This window comes from Ornithodoros turicata, unplaced genomic scaffold, assembly GCF_037126465.1.
Source record: "Ornithodoros turicata isolate Travis unplaced genomic scaffold, ASM3712646v1 Chromosome31, whole genome shotgun sequence".
Lineage (NCBI taxonomy): Eukaryota > Metazoa > Arthropoda > Arachnida > Ixodida > Argasidae > Ornithodoros > Ornithodoros turicata.
This window is the reverse complement of record NW_026999355.1, coordinates 701,908-718,764: the sequence shown is the minus strand read 5'-3', so window position 1 is coordinate 718,764 and position 16,857 is coordinate 701,908. Positions and strand designations below refer to the sequence as shown.

The 16,857-nt window shown below is 47.3% G+C and overlaps 1 protein-coding gene across 2 annotated transcripts in view; it reads right to left on the bottom strand.

The window, feature by feature from the left end:
- The window catches only part of LOC135373751 (uncharacterized), a 54,441-nt gene extending 37,627 nt beyond the window's left edge, over window positions 1–16,814 (bottom strand). Inside the window, exon 1 of one of the 2 annotated variants that reach the window (XM_064606839.1) lies at window positions 16,725–16,814. The gene's annotated coding sequence lies outside the window, so the exon portion shown is untranslated. Of the gene's footprint in view, window positions 1–3,715; window positions 4,010–16,724 lie in introns of those variants that run through there. The other variant, XM_064606840.1, reaches the window with a different exon arrangement.
- Between the last annotated feature and the right edge of the window lie 43 nt (window positions 16,815–16,857).

Here is a 16,857-nt window from a genome sequence, read left to right as displayed (position 1 = left end):
CCTCCTACTGGACAATGTACGCACCCATATCGCGCATCTCACGACACGACAGGACAGGAACTTGGCTGGGAGTTGCTGCCGCATCCCCCTTACAGTCCAGACCTCGCCCCCAGTGACTTCCATCTCTTCGGGCCATTGAAGGCGTTCCTTGGGGGCCGCCACTTCAGCTGCGACGACGAGGTCAAGAATGCGGTCCGATCATGGCTGCTACGCGCCGGTAAGGATTTCTATGCTGCTGGCATCCAAGCCCTCGTGAAGCGCTGGGACAAGGAGATTACGTTGAAAAATAAAACTAATTTCTCGCCTGTAAGTTCATTTTACTTTTGCGAAAAATGAAAAGTCCCAGTCTCACTTGAACACCCCTCGTATATAACGGAAGGACTAAACTGCCGTGACAGGGCGTGCCGTGGCACGTTTTGGCTACGTTTTTAATGTTCCACGTGATGTTCTTACAATGTTGTTGTAAAATTGTAATTGTCTGTTGTAAATTTCTAATTTCTAAGGTAGAAACGATGAAACATTCTTCTATAAGCTGCGGTGAGTAGACAACTTCCTTCACCCTTGACCGGCGCTACCGAATGGACCGCCAGATCTCGAGTATTATGTCACACTAAACGAATGTCGCCACCAGACGATGGGATAGATAACAGGCGGCACACACCTACCCGAACCGAACCGGTATCCCGGACCGGTAACAGAAATTTTGAGATCGTATTCGGCTCCCGTTGAGCACCAAGATGGCGAGTAATTACGGTTCACGTCCGGTTCAGTTCCAGCTAAAAATAACGGTTAATTCCGGTTTTCGGTTCGGTTCGACGCTCTGCTGCTGACAATGTACAGCCGCCACCAGGCTGAGCCGCAACGCGCGGGCGCGTGACCTGCGGGACGTGCGCAGACACCAGCGCCGCAGCCAGTTCAGCCAGACAGCCAGATGACCCAGCAGCACAGACCCACACAGCTGTGCTGTCTGGGGTTTTTCCTGGGTTTTCCTCAGACGCTTTCAGACATATGTCGGCACAGTTCCCCTAGAAGTCGGCCCAGGACGCACATTTCCCCAGGGCGTCAGTCGTGACGTTGCTCACATACGTGAGGCCGACAACAGCAAGCCCTTTCACCACCACCACCACCACCACCGCCGCCGCAAGTACAACCCTAGCGGTCGCCGGTGGGGCAGAAGGGTGCGCATTAGCGACACACAGTGGTCGTTCCGGTGTAGGTTTGGGTGTGCCTTGGAATCGGAAGCTACCGCTGTGTGTCGCTAACAGCGTAACCTTCCACCCCTCCGAAAGAGTGAACGTACCCGCTTCCGGCGGCCGCTAGGGTGTCGCACGGAAGAAAAAGTACGCCGCTCGCGTGTTCCGTAAACTTTTGTCCCACCCTGCACGATGTTTGTAGTTGAGCGGAAGCGGCAGTGGTGTGGTATCTTACAGCATGGCGATGAGATTCCTTGCCAACGAGAATTTCACGACTCGGTGCATTGCATGTAGTTTATGACGCACGAGCCGGACTTTCGTTACAGTGAATGAAAGACGCGACAATTATTATATATACACTTTTTTTTTTTTTTTTCACCTTTGGGGGGGGGGGGGGGGTCTGTTTATGGGAGTAGCCGAATTTGTCGTGTGACGAATTCAGCCTCTCCCCAGTATTTTTCTTCATCAACATCAACGGTAATTCGCACGGTTATCGTACTGTGAGAACCCTTGAAGGACCATGTTCCTCTCGTTGGGAATTTGCTTCGTTTGAATGCAGCTGCCAATAGATGCCCGAACTGTCTGATAGGCCGGGCCGTCAAATAGGTCAACACCCCGGGCAGGGATCGGCCGACAAGAGACGCCAGCACGGCGGCGGGCCGGCCCGACAAACATGTTTCCGAGAGTCCGGCTCGACAGGGTCACGCAGCTAATTCCACGCAATGAAGGACTAGTCCATATCATCCCGTACTTGCGTCATTCTGGTGCATAGTATTTGCAAAAACAAGCAAGGGACACTGCATTATGCGTATGATTCGATCCTCTATAACATTCTCAAAGCCACTTTCCATTGCTCCTGACTCCTCACGTACACTCTTAAAAATGAAGTTCATTTTTAAGAGTGTAATTCTGTAGCAGGGTACAACTGCAGACTTGTGCGTAACGCGTTACTAGTAATTGCGTTACTTGTAATCAATTACTTTTTTGAGCAATTTTTCGAGTAATCAGTTACTTTACTGTCAAAGTAATTTTTCGAGTAATCAGTTACTTTACTGTCAAAGTAATTTTTCGAGTAATCAATTAGTTTTCTGAGTAATCGATTACCCAGTAATTGACTACTTTTCCGGCAGAGATTAACTTATCTTTCAGATGCTCTGCCCGAAGTCAAGCCCCTCGTACCGTCAGCCTTTGTTGGGCCGTTCTACTATAGCAAGCGAAGGTCATTGTAATGATGTTCTGAAATTTGTGGGTCTTCCTACAGCAGTGTGGTGGTACTTGAAGCTTTGGAGATTGAGGGAGTCATGGGGAAGTTCCACGCAATGCTCTTCCACAACCGGGTCAACGTCTTCCCGGGCGATAAATACAGTATACGTACAGCTTGGGACAAAAGTTTACGGAACACCGGGGTGTCGCGTTTCTCTATTGGAGCGACACTCTCACAGGAAAGTGCAGCGGACACAGATACTGAGATGTGAATAAAATAGCCCGTTCCTCATTCGATCTCTTCCTGATAGCAACAGGGGGGCCACTCCGTTGAAGAAATATGCAAGTGCCATGTTCCGTAAACCTTTGTCTCAAGCTGTACAGATCCTACACGTTTTTGTTTTTCGTGTTACTTCAGCTGTGAAGCTGTTGAACCTTTTTTTCTCTCTCTCTTTTTTGAGGCACACAGAGACGGGTATATCTTGCGTGAATGCAAAGTAACGACCGGAGTAACGCGTTACTTTTCTACTCATTACTCAATTACATTTGGAGTCGAGTAATTGGTAACGGTAATCAATTACTTTATCCGTAGAAGTAACGGTAACGGTAATCAATTACTTTTTTCGAGTAACGGGCACAAGCCTGGGTACAAGTTATAGTGTCTGAATAGCAGCACTCTCAGAGGCAGATAGTATTAGGGGGCCTACATAAGCGACTCGGTCTTATGGTGGTGTCAGCCTTTGACACACCACTTGCCGCCGCTCGCCATGCATCTTAGTCCCCATTCCCTAGACGGCGTGGTATGGTGAGCATACTCTCTTAGAAACGAACTTCACCGCATGGCACGGTTCTAGTCAACCATCATCTCGAAGGATATCGTACACCTATTTTTGTGACACTTACGCTGTACATAATTGTCACAAAAACGGCGTATACACGCCTCCCGTTTTCAGCAAATCAGAGCAGATAACGATATAATTCGAGATGATGGTTTGCTAGGAGCGTGCTATGCGGTGAAGTTCGTTTCTGCAGCACCTTTCGCGATTCTGTAAAAGCAGGGGACCAACATGGCGGCCGCCTGAGGGACGTCGACTGGAGATGTCACCACCCTAAAGACGGAGTCGCGTATGACGCCATCTTTGGCGAGGACCGTTTAATACAGTGTGCAGTGGCAAAATCAATCCACAGACCGATGGATGGTCGCAGTTGTCTCGCGACGTAGAGCGACCTGCCAGTACCAAACGGAAACACTTTGTTGTTTCGTTCCGCCTGGCTAGTCTCTTGTTTTCTATCAAGGAGGATATGCGATTTCAACATACCTGAACAAATCAGGGATGCTTCACCGAAGGAGTGCAGGTACCAACTTCAAACCCCCGCAAGCGGCACAATGTAGAGCAAGTGCATAAGGGCGAACAGATAGCGCTGGACGTTGCTTCACCTGTGCAGCTCCGCGAGGTGACGCGTCGCACTGACAAGACTCATGCCAGCCACACACCCCCTTGCATCTGAACTTTCGCTGTCGGTTCCAGATAAAACGTTTCAACACCTGGTGTAAACAGCGCAACCCTGTGTTTAAGTTATCCGCCTATCTGATAGTCGCCACGCAGTCCCAGATTGTGTTACAGTTCCTGCCTGCTCCGTTGTAGCTGATACGTATAGGACAACAACCCTGGGAAAGAAAGGCCAAGATATGCAAGTATCCAGTTCATCCGCAGTGGCGCGGTTCGCCCCACGTAATGACACGGTGGCAGAAGGGCAAAACGCGGAGAAAGAATTTTGCTCGTATTTTCCGTTTGTTTGGACGCATAGAGCCACGTCTTCCTTTGCGGTAAGTATGGCTGGTGGCATGACCAGTGCTATGACCGGCAGGCTGCGTGACGAAATTGGGAGTAATTTAAAACGCTTATAATTTCAAAAGTGTTCAAGATGTCGCAGTGATGATGCAGCGTTGTATACATAACAGATAAAGGTTTCGGCTAAACTAACGGGAACGACACTTCTACCAGCGGCAGGAGCGGGGAGGCGGCGCTTGTGACAATGCCAAATATCGGGTTAGGCCACGTTAGGTTAGTTTGGTTTAGTTAGGTTGGGTTCCCCTAGTGCCCCAGGGGTCGTGGGGTTCGGGGACAGGGTCACAGCGCAATCAAATTTGCAAACAGCCCAGCCCGCGTGTTGTCGGCATGTCCCCTTGCCTTGTTTCTTCCTTTCTCAGCTCGCGCGCTGCTGGACGCGTGAGCTGAGCCGGTCTACGTCATGCGTCACATGACTGGCCCTGACAGGGGCATATGTGACGCCACAGAGCACCCTCCTCATTCTCCGACACGCTCTTTGAAGAGTGGAGGGTTTTTCAAAAGCCTGTTACGCGCGCTGCAGGACACTTGAGCTCGTCGTTCTCTTGCAGGTGCATAATTTATTCGTTGCTGAACACGACACGCAGCCAACAACAAACAAAAAATCATCGTTGCCCACTTGAGGTTCCTTTAAGACGGCTTGCTCGCTCACATTCGTTTTGTTTAGCTCTTCCTTCCCCTCTGAGCACAACACCGGGCATCCGCATTGGCGACATTATCGGGTGGGATGTCCACGGACGAGAGCGTGCACCGAGAAAATATCGCGGAAAAACAAGACCATCCGAAAGAGTCCGTTTCTTATCTTCACTTTGCGTATTCTGTGTTAGCACTGCGAAGCAGCTGTGGGTCGAGCGGTGTCCAGAAGTGGAAAGACGACAGTCGGAAGGAGTACGTGGGATACAGGGGGTGGGGGATTTCAGCTTTTCTCTGAGTGGGGGACTCTGAGTTCCTGCTCCTCTTTGAAGGGGGAACTCCCAGTTCCTGCTCCGCTCTGAGGGGTGAGCTCTGGGTTACTGCTCCTCTCAGAGGAAGAACTCTCGGTTCCTGCTTCGCCCCGAGGGAGGAACTCTGGGTTACTGAGGAGGAAACTCCGCGTTCCTGCTCCTCTCTGAGCAGAGGCGGGAAAATTACTTTTATTTTGTAATGCATTGCAATACTCGTTACTTTTATATAAAGTAATGAATTAGTAACGTCATTACTTTCATCAAGTAATCGCATTACTCTGGCATTACACATTTATGTGTTTTCGGACATAACCCTCAAACGTGCCACGCATGAGTTTTCTTCCGCGTTTTCTTTGTTATAGGCAATAGCCACCCGAATATCCCCCAAATCGGTGCCCCCTGCAGAAACGAGACTGGTATAGGCAAAAACTTTAAATAATATTTATTTCAGCGTATAGTTGCAGTTGATGCTCAAAGTTGTCATCCGCTAGCCTTGCCTGCTTCAGCGACAGGACATCTGTTACCATATACTACACACTCGTTCAGCGGAAGCGGATGACGGGATTCCCGTGTTGTACTGCACGAACGGCCTCTTGATCGTCGGGAACTCATTTAGCGATTCTAGGGTACGACCCAAACCTTGTGCTTCATTCTCGGTGTAATCCTTCATATTGGGGGACTTGCCTACACACGAAAGGTTCTGCTTCCACAGATCTTTATATGCGATATAAATTCTCCCTCGCGGCACAGTTGGATACTTGGATTGCTAAAAGGTTTTCGCGACGAACGGGCTTCAGGCTGCGGACCAGTGGCGGCTATACGCTTCCTGGTTGGCCTACCAAACTTCAAACAGATGCTTACCTAGAGACGCTTTTTGAGGTTTTAGGATTCTGGCACTACAGTCGAGTACGTCTCAAATAATTTACGCTTAGCCGTGAAATTTCTCCCATCGTCACTATAACTGGTTAAAAATACGCCCTAAATCTGGCCCATATAGAAGGGACAAGTCTCCACCCCCGGCTCGATATGACGCCTTTTCACTATGCCCAGCTTAGTCTGCCCTAGCAGAAAAACAACCTCTGACAGCACAAGACAAACAAACAACTACAAAACAACAAACAAATACAGTGAACCCTCGTTATTATGACCATTGTCGTTCCCGAAAATTTGGGTCATAATGCGGAATTGTCATATTAACGGTGGGGATTTGCAGAGGTTTCACTGCATTGTTCCCCAGGAGTATGGTCGTAAAGCGCGTATGTCAGATAATCGGGGGTCATATTAACGAGGGTTCACTGTAACTATTTTATATTTGCTTATATACTATAATACTAACGTTATTGACAAAAGCGAAATGGTGCTGACAAGCTGGTGCATGACTGCGGAATTTGTCTGTACTCCTCGTCTTGGGTTTATTTCGCAGTAAAGTTGTTATTCTTGTTGTTGTTGTTGTTGTTTCATTCTTTATGTACACCTGAAGAAGCCCAGGCGGCTCTGGGGAAAACCGTGTGTCTTAATAAATGTACTAGATAGCTTCAGTGGTGCGTTTTGTTTTCGTTTGCCGACGGTACTTTGACACGGACTCCATTTTCTTCATGCTCCGAGCTTCTTTGTCCAGGAAAGTGTTGCGTGTTCGCTACAAAATATATAGTTCCTTTTTTAATAATTCCGAGCACCAATAGTGTTTTCTGATTACCCGAACCTTCACGCATTCCAGCCAGGGTGTCGGAGCGAACCGAAAACCGCAAAAAACCGCTATTTTGGTACGAACCGGAACGGAATCGAAACCGTATACCTTTTTTTCGCTCAGGAGGGAAACCGAAAAATTTATTGAACGGTTTTCGGTCCAAGAAAAAACTTCGCAGGTTTGGACTACAAATAGGCGAATGAAACTGACGCCGCGTGTTCTGAAGTCATGTCATGGATACTTTACGAGGGTTTAAAAAAAAAAAAAAACGAGGGTTACTGTTACGGTGGAATGTATGTCGGTATACTATGACTGTTAGGCTCCCTTTGTAACATTTTATCGTTCGCGCACATAGACTTAGAGGTACATGTGACCGGTTGTGACTACCAATGTGCCGCAGTGTTCGTTTTAATGTCATCCGCCCAAACCCTTCTCTCTGGTTACGTTCCCCTTAAGAGGGAACACAGTCAACTAAACAGCGACCCAACCAGGCTGTGTAACGGCTTCTCTATCAGTAATGTCGCGCAACGCGTCCCTTGAGAGTAGCGAAGTTGAATACATTTATATATCCGCGAGGGCAAGCGCGTGCGAAGTGGCGCCTCTTTTGCAGGGTGTCGGAGCGAACCGAAAACCGGAACCGAAAACCGAAAAGAACTGCTATTTTGGTGCGAACCGGAACGGAATCAAAACCGTATACGTTTTTTTCGCTCAGGAGGGAAACCGAAAAATATATTTAACGGTTTTCGGTCCAAGAAAAAACTTCGCCGGTTTGGACTATACGGATAGGCGAATGAAACAGACGTCGTGTGCTCTGAAGTCATGTCATGGATACTATACGGGGGTTATGGTTACGGTGGAATGTATCTCGGTACACTATGACCCTTAGGCTCCCTTTGTAATGGTTTATCGTTCGCGCACGCACACAGACTTAGAGGTACATGTGACTCTCTAGCAGTGTGCCGTAGTGTTCGTTTTAATTCGATCCCCGCAAACTCTCCTCAACTAAACAGCGACCCAAGGGGGCTGCATAACGGCTTCTTTAACGGTAATGTCGCGCAACGCGTCCCTTGTTTGAGAGCAGCTAAGTTGAATACATTTACGTATGCGCGAGGGCAAGCCCGTGCGAAGTGGCAACTCTTTTGTGGACAGGACACGAAGAAAATAAAACGGAGCCGTCGAGCGCGTTTGTGAGTGAAGGGGTTCCTCGATTTGCGTCCTACTCGTGCGGTGGTGCTTGCTGGCTAGACAGTAGCAACAGTCATTCGGATGGGACGCGATCGCTCCAATCCAGCAAGAAAGTACTGTACGTACGACATCACGACAAACAAGTCCGTTTGTAGCATGTGCTTCAAGAAAGGAGAAAACCCATTTGAACAGACAGTAACCTACAGGAACCAGGAGCTACCAATTTCACAGCTGTCTATTAATATTAAATACCATGTATGCGGAACAAACGGGTGTACATTTTGTAACACTGATTTTTTTTTTTTGTGGGGATGAATATTCCCAGCAGAAGCGGAACCGGTTAAAAACCGGTATGAACCGTTATTTTTTTGCTCCGGAGCAGAACCGGTACCGGATCGTTTATGATGTAACCGGAACGAAAACCGGGACGAAAAACGTTTCGGTTCGACACCCTGCTCTTTTGTGGACAGGACACGAAGAAAAAAAAAAAGTAAAAACGGAGTCGTCGAGCGCGTTTGTGAGTGCTCGATTTGCGTCGTACTCGTGCGGTGGTGCTTGCTGGCTAGGAAGCAGCAACAGGCATTCGGATGGGACGCAATCGCACCAATCCAGCAAGAAAGTACTTTATGTATGACATCACGACAAACAAGTCCGTCTGTATCATGCGCTTCAAGAAAGGAGAAAGCTATTTGAATAGACAGTCACCTACAGGAACCAGGAGCTACCCATTTCTCAGCTGCCTATTAATATTAAATGCCATGTATGCGGAATAAACAGGTTTACATTTTGCAACATTGATATGTTTTCTGGGAATGAATATGCCCACCAGAAGTGGAACCGGTTAAAACCGGTATGAACCGTTATTTTTTTGCTCCGGAGCAGAACCGGTACCGGACCGTTTATGATAGAACCGGAACGAAAACCGGAACGAAAAACGTTTCGATTCGACACCCTGGTTCCAGCTGGTGAATATTCGCGGAATAAGGACACTGTAATTTTTATACTATTGTAGATTTCATTTTGTCGTTCTTATACCTCCAACTTTAGCGACGTTCTTCCATTGCTTGTTATCGAATGCTGGCATTCATCAAGCTAGTAGTACACACGCAGGCTACATGGGCTACACCAAGCAGTGCGTTTCCGAAACTCACTTCCTTCAGTTCTTACATGGAGTGTCTTCTTTTTTTTTTTTTTTTAATAGCGAGCGATAACCAGCAGTTAAGATGTGACTCATAACAGCAGGCGCATTATCGCAGAAGTTCTTGCCACCTGTAAAAGTACACCAGCTAAGAGGTACGGAACGGGAGGAATAGATAGGCCACATAATGTTAGGGAGAGATAGCACGTGGAGATGCTGCATCTGTTGTAGCCGCATTATTTGAAGAACGTAATTTATATTGTATGAAATTCATTGCGGTGTAGTACCGTAAACATATTTGATGAGGCAGTCGTCAGTATAAGGCACGGTACTTGTGGTAAAGCATTGCGCAATCCTATACATCTATCAGCCGGCCAGTGTCCGAAGCGAAGAAGGTTTTACCTGGGCACATTCAGCCGCCATTCCGCTTCCCTTCCCTACTCATGATCCTGTCCCGATGCGATGTGAAAGAATACGGATCACAAACCCTGACCCCAAGTCAGGTCCGAGAATCCTTGCACTGCGCACGAATCCGACTTGTGCTCCAGCTTGAGAGCCACAGAAGAGTTTTCCGAAAACTGCGTTGAAAATAGTGTGAGAAAATGTAATCTCCAACGATTTGCTCTCCCTTGCCTCGTAGACACAATCCTGTCATACTTGTGCCCGAACGCCGTCTTTATATGATAGCCGATCTCGAACGCGAGGAACCCGCCTGCACGCGGCTAGATTGCAAAGGATAGCCGTTGTACACCATCCGATTAAATCTGCCCGTACTTTACAATCAGTGATTTATCGAGACACCTCACTCTAAAACCCCCAAATGTAGGGTACAACTGGCTTAGACACGTCTTTTCAAGGGAGGTTAAATACGGTGTGCCTTGGGCCGAGCTTTAGGCGCACGTGAAAGAAGCCTCAGCTGGAGAAAATTAATCCACAGACCGACCACTATCGCGTCGCTCATGATCATAGTTGTGTCACGACGCGAAGTAAGAAATTATCAATTGCAAGAGAAACATATATATATATATATATATAGTTGAAATAAATGGGAGACAGAAGACAAAAGTAGGGGAAGTAACAAAAAAAGGGTTTATTAAAACTTAAAAATCATGAAAGTTAGGGAGAATGTCTACGTTACGGCGGAAGCTCCGCCTTCTTCGGGACAAAAGAGCTAAATGTGGCCACGAGGCTGATAAGGGGCTTGAGAAAGCCCCTCGTGGCCACATTTAGCTCTTTTGTCCCGAAGAAGGCGGAGCTTCCGCCGTAACGTAGACATTCTCCCTAACTTTCATGATTTTTAAGTTTTAATAAACCCTTTTTTTGTTACTTCCCCTACTTTTGTCTTCTGTCTCCCATTTATTTCAACTATAATTACGTAGCCGTCCGATCCAACTCCAACTTTTCAAGATATATATATATATATATATATAGATACTCATTGAACGATGCGACAGCACCAGAGGACACGTGTTTCGCCGTGTTTGCGGCTCATCGGCCCTGGGTAGCTGCGCTTCGTTCGGGATTGGCAAACCAGGGGTCACTCAGCAAGTGATATACACCTGGGAGGGTGACCGAGCACTCCTCAATGCCACAGTGCAAGCCAGTGAATTATAAAGAGGGGGGAAAAGCCATTAAAAAATAGGTTAAATGATGCTAGACGTGTTTGAAATTCAAACTTACAGTTAAGATGGCTTCTATGGCTGCACGTAGAGAAACAGATACTCATTGAACGATGCGACAGCACCAGAGGACACGTGTTTCGCCGTGTTTGCGGCTCATCGGCCCTGGGTAGCTGCGCTTCGTTCGGGATTGGCAAACCAGGGGTCACTCAGCAAGTGATATACACCTGGGAGGGTGACCGAGCACTCCTCAATGCCACAGTGCAAGCCAGTGAATTATAAAGAGGGGGGAAAAGCCATTAAAAAATAGGTTAAATGATGCTAGACGTGTTTGAAATTCAAACTTACAGTTAAGATGGCTTCTATGGCTGCACGTAGAGAAACAGATACTCATTGAACGATGCGACAGCACCAGAGGACACGTGTTTCGCCGTGTTTGCGGCTCATCGGCCCTGGGTAGCTGCGCTTCGTTCGGGATTGGCAAACCAGGGGTCACTCAGCAAGTGATATACACCTGGGAGGGTGACCGAGCACTCCTCAATGCCACAGTGCAAGCCAGTGAATTATAAAGAGGGGGGAAAAGCCATTAAAAAATAGGTTAAATGATGCTAGACGTGTTTGAAATTCAAACTTACAGTTAAGATGGCTTCTATGGCTGCACGTAGAGAAACAGATACTCATTGAACGATGCGACAGCACCAGAGGACACGTGTTTCGCCGTGTTTGCGGCTCATCGGCCCTGGGTAGCTGCGCTTCGTTCGGGATTGGCAAACCAGGGGTCACTCAGCAAGTGATATACACCTGGGAGGGTGACCGAGCACTCCTCAATGCCACAGTGCAAGCCAGTGAATTATAAAGAGGGGGGAAAAGCCATTAAAAAATAGGTTAAATGATGCTAGACGTGTTTGAAATTCAAACTTACAGTTAAGATGGCTTCTATGGCTGCACGTAGAGAAACAGATACTCATTGAACGATGCGACAGCACCAGAGGACACGTGTTTCGCCGTGTTTGCGGCTCATCGGCCCTGGGTAGCTGCGCTTCGTTCGGGATTGGCAAACCAGGGGTCACTCAGCAAGTGATATACACCTGGGAGGGTGACCGAGCACTCCTCAATGCCACAGTGCAAGCCAGTGAATTATAAAGAGGGGGAAAAAGCCATTAAAAAATAGGTTAAATGATGCTAGACGTGTTTGAAATTCAAACTTACAGTTAAGATGGCTTCTATGGCTGCACGTAGAGAAACAGATAATTCATATGGCTTGCACTGTGGCATTGAGGAGTGCTCGGTCACCCTCCCAGGTGTATATCACTTGCTGAGTGACCCCTGGTTTGCCAATCCCGAACGAAGCGCAGCTACCCAGGGCCGATGAGCCGCAAACACGGCGAAACACGTGTCCTCTGGTGCTGTCGCATCGTTCAATGAGTATCTGTTTCTCTACGTGCAGCCATAGAAGCCATCTTAACTGTAAGTTTGAATTTCAAACACGTCTAGCATCATTTAACCTATTTTTTAATGGCTTTTCCCCCCTCTTTATAATTCACTGGCTTGCACTGTGGCATTGAGGAGTGCTCGGTCACCCTCCCAGGTGTATATCACTTGCTGAGTGACCCCTGGTTTGCCAATCCCGAACGAAGCGCAGCTACCCAGGGCCGATGAGCCGCAAACACGGCGAAACACGTGTCCTCTGGTGCTGTCGCATCGTTCAATGAGTATCTGTTTCTCTACGTGCAGCCATAGAAGCCATCTTAACTGTAAGTTTGAATTTCAAACACGTCTAGCATCATTTAACCTATTTTTTAATGGCTTTCCCCCCCTCTTTATAATTCACTGGCTTGCACTGTGGCATTGAGGAGTGCTCGGTCACCCTCCCAGGTGTATATCACTTGCTGAGTGACCCCTGGTTTGCCAATCCCGAACGAAGCGCAGCTACCCAGGGCCGATGAGCCGCAAACACGGCGAAACACGTGTCCTCTGGTGCTGTCGCATCGTTCAATGAGTATCTGTTTCTCTACGTGCAGCCATAGAAGCCATCTTAACTGTAAGTTTGAATTTCAAACACGTCTAGCATCATTTAACCTATTTTTTAATGGCTTTTCCCCCCTCTTTATAATTCACTGGCTTGCACTGTGGCATTGAGGAGTGCTCGGTCACCCTCCCAGGTGTATATCACTTGCTGAGTGACCCCTGGTTTGCCAATCCCGAACGAAGCGCAGCTACCCAGGGCCGATGAGCCGCAAACACGGCGAAACACGTGTCCTCTGGTGCTGTCGCATCGTTCAATGAGTATCTGTTTCTCTACGTGCAGCCATAGAAGCCATCTTAACTGTAAGTTTGAATTTCAAACACGTCTAGCATCATTTAACCTATTTTTTAATGGCTTTTCCCCCCTCTTTATATATATATATATATATACTACCTCATGCAGCAAGCAAAGACCTTGTAATGATAATAATAATGGTGCCGTGATTTACACGTAAGGTTTGTCTCCGTAAAATACTGCAACGTGCTGTACGTGTCGCAGGGTAGGACTGCAAATAATTTCGACCACCTGGGGTTCTTTTGACGTGCGCTGGAAATCTCCGACACGCGGTGCTGGATGTTTATACCTCCCCCACATTGCTACCGTCCTCGGCCCGGCTTGAACCCGCAACGACCTTGTACTGAGCAAGAGCTCGAAATGCCCTGATGAGCCATCCATCGGTACGATCGGTACCGTTGGGTTGGGTACCACAAAAAAAGTCTCTTCTTCGTCTTTGTCACGGGTTGGAGTCTAAATGAGTGGAATAAACCTACACCCGTGATCAATGTATAGATTCGGACCCGGCTAGTGGAGGGACTGTGGCCAGTGCGGTAATGAATGAACCCAGACTCATTTTCAACAAACAATGAAACTTGCACTTTTACTGAATACTTCGCGACAAACACAGAAATGAAGGTATACCACACGATAAAACATTCCACCTCTGCGATCCTACAACTTTCCCGACGATACTCTCTGCTCAATGATCCTAAAATCACACTCGTCACCAAGGCACCAACCAAAATGCACAAAATGTATCCCGGCTTCTTACATTCACAATCAAAACGACTACTCAGACTACTTGACAAAATGCACTACGCCAGTCTCATAGAAATCACTTAGCTGTATAGGGGTGGGGAAGTCCGAAGAAACTTCGAAGAGCCTGTCGTCTTCTTGTTGTGGCGGCGCGTCTTCTGCGTTTCCCTCGACGTCACACCGTGGCACACACTCTTGCACACTTCACATCAATCAACCACTTTCTATGCAGCAACCTGCATTCGATACTACAAACCGATCGTCGACACTGTTACTTGAAACAGAACTTAGTGTCGCCGCCACTCTTCCCAAACTTCCCCGGCGGGAAAACCGCTGCTACCCCGTTCGCGTTGTCTTTCTTCTCCTTCCCAAATCGACTACCGGACTCCCCTAATTTCTTCTAACTATATCCTTATATAACCTCGTTAAACGGGGCTTCCAAAACTTATTTCACGGGGTATCCCTCTTTTCTTGGGCGGGAAAAAGGGTCACCACGCCCCTGCCACCCAACACGACTGGTCACTTAACATAAAAAACGATAATGTACTTTTCACTTTCCAAAAGACTGAGTCTGGAGACAATTCCCAGAATTTGGGGGCCAAAATATTCTGGACGAAAAACACGTGGCATCGGGTTACCGTAAACGGTGCGACCGACCCAAAAACGCCATGCCTGGCCTCGCCGCAGGGGGTCGAGAACAACCCGGAGTACGCACACATAGTTGCGTCGAAGTGTCCGGTTTCTTGGCTCGTACTGTCCCTCCAACACATCTTACAAAACATCTGGAGGCAGTAAATTCTAGAACCCCCAAGCTGTCATGGACGGCCGAACAAGTGCCCGTTCTAACTCTGGTCTAAATTAACTCGCAAAAAGGGAGAACCGAAATATGTTTATACACAAACTCGCACAACTACAGGTTGCCCTGTGACAGTCTTCTACACACAAACGTCCAAAAATTTAATGGAAAACTATACCCATTATTTCTCAACAGGCCAACAGAGGGAATGGCAGATACACTGAGCAACAGGATGCCCGAACGATAAAGGTAGAGTTGCGGGGGAATCGTTGAAATCTATTTGCGTTACTTTTACTTGGAAGCGGTATAGCGATGTCGCGTTACTTTTTCGAATTTGTGGCGACGTTAGTATTACGCTACTTTTGTGTGGAGTGCCTCTCATGTTCTCTCTCTCTTGTCCATATATGAAGGTTGCCAATGTGCTCATCGCAAGGTTTTCCTTTTTATACACCTTCCCATGAAGTACAGGTGGTACAGGTCAATATTCTCTCCTGCGGTATTTTTACGCACTTCCGAGGCTATATCACTCATTTTGTGGCAGTTCCGCTTTTGAGGCTTGAGACTTTGTATGTATTTGTCCTTTCTATGTGTTCCAGCCTAAGAACCTCAATTACCATCATGTTCCGATTTTATCGTGTTGCCGCTTACATCGATTTTTTTTCCCCGTCCCTCTTCGCTATAACCAAGATTTACTGTACCGTACACACTAATATCTCCGCCTCTGTTTATACTTTCTTCCCTGTCTGGCTATTGACCAATGAGGTTTCAAATGCTACGATGTTGTTGGCTCAAAATCAAGTCAAACTTCCACTTCAGCAGCACCTGTATGTTCGGCTCATGGGCGTTCCCAGAGAGGGACAAAGGGGAGCGTCCCCCCCCCTCTCTCTCTCTTCACCCACACCACCTTGGAGCTCCAAGGTCACCTGCGAAAGTTGCGCTCTCTTTACTCACAGATTGTCATAGTCATAATAAACACTCGTGCAGTCAGCGGCATCCATCTCGAGGAAAAGAGGCGAAGAAGTTGAATGCTTTGCCCCCCCACCGCAGGAACAATCCTGAGAGCGGTCATGGATGCGGGCTGATTCGGTCTGCAGACTGCATGCACGCGATGCTTGACGTTGCGATACACTTCGATGAAAGCTTTATGTGTAGTTTCATAAGAATGGGAACAAATAATAAAAAGTGAATCTCAATTGTATATTGAAATTCGGGAATTGATGTTTCAACGCCGTGTTTCAGGATTTTTTAAGCGCGGAATGGCGATCAACGAGGATAGTCTCTCAATCTGCTATCTCGCTTTTGCTCGAAATTCGTTAATTAAAGAGTCCTAATTAATGAATTTCAGGTTAATTATATAGTCATTTTCTAGTTACATACTCTCTTCCATAGGATGTCCGCCTGGCCGTAGTTAATTTACCTGCAAAACGACGAACATTGCTGCTCTTTTTTTATAAAAATTCCGTAAACTCGAAAAAAAAAAAAGGAGAAAAACACCCAGGATACCTGTCAGACTTCCTATCAGATTTCCTGTCTCAAGTCCATTGAGTAGCAGTTAATTGAGAAACACTATGGTTTATCAAGCTCATTTTACTTCGAAATTTTAAGCGCAAACACGTAGCTGCATATGTATGTGGAATTATTTTCCGTTTATTACATCCGATACGCGCGATAGCACTATGGTAGCTATAATAGCACGTTGAAGGACACAAAAATCAAAATGACGCTGTATTTCCATGTATCCGCGAGCACAATCACTGCTTCAAAACACCAGCAATCGCTGCACAATGTACTGAAAGTCGAGTGCAATGCGGTGGACGGTATGTGTCTTATCAATGTTCCTTAGTTTCACGAGTCTGTTCAAGGCCTTTACCTACCCATCCACCACCATTGCACTCGACTTGCAGTACATTTTGCTGCTTGGGATATAATAAGCAGCATCCGAAGCAGTCGCAATCGCTGCCCAAACTACAAAATATCCGTAAATGTCCCCTTCCGTGCGTGCAAGCGCAGATGAAATCGACGACGACACATGGTGACATGCATAGCCTTACATTTATGGCTGGTGGGAAGTGTAGAACAGCAATACCACAGCGTCATTCTGTCAGCTGATTCACTCCGCGCCCCGCACAACAGCTTTGCGCGACAAACATGGAAATACGTCAAACACGTCGTACGTTCATGGAC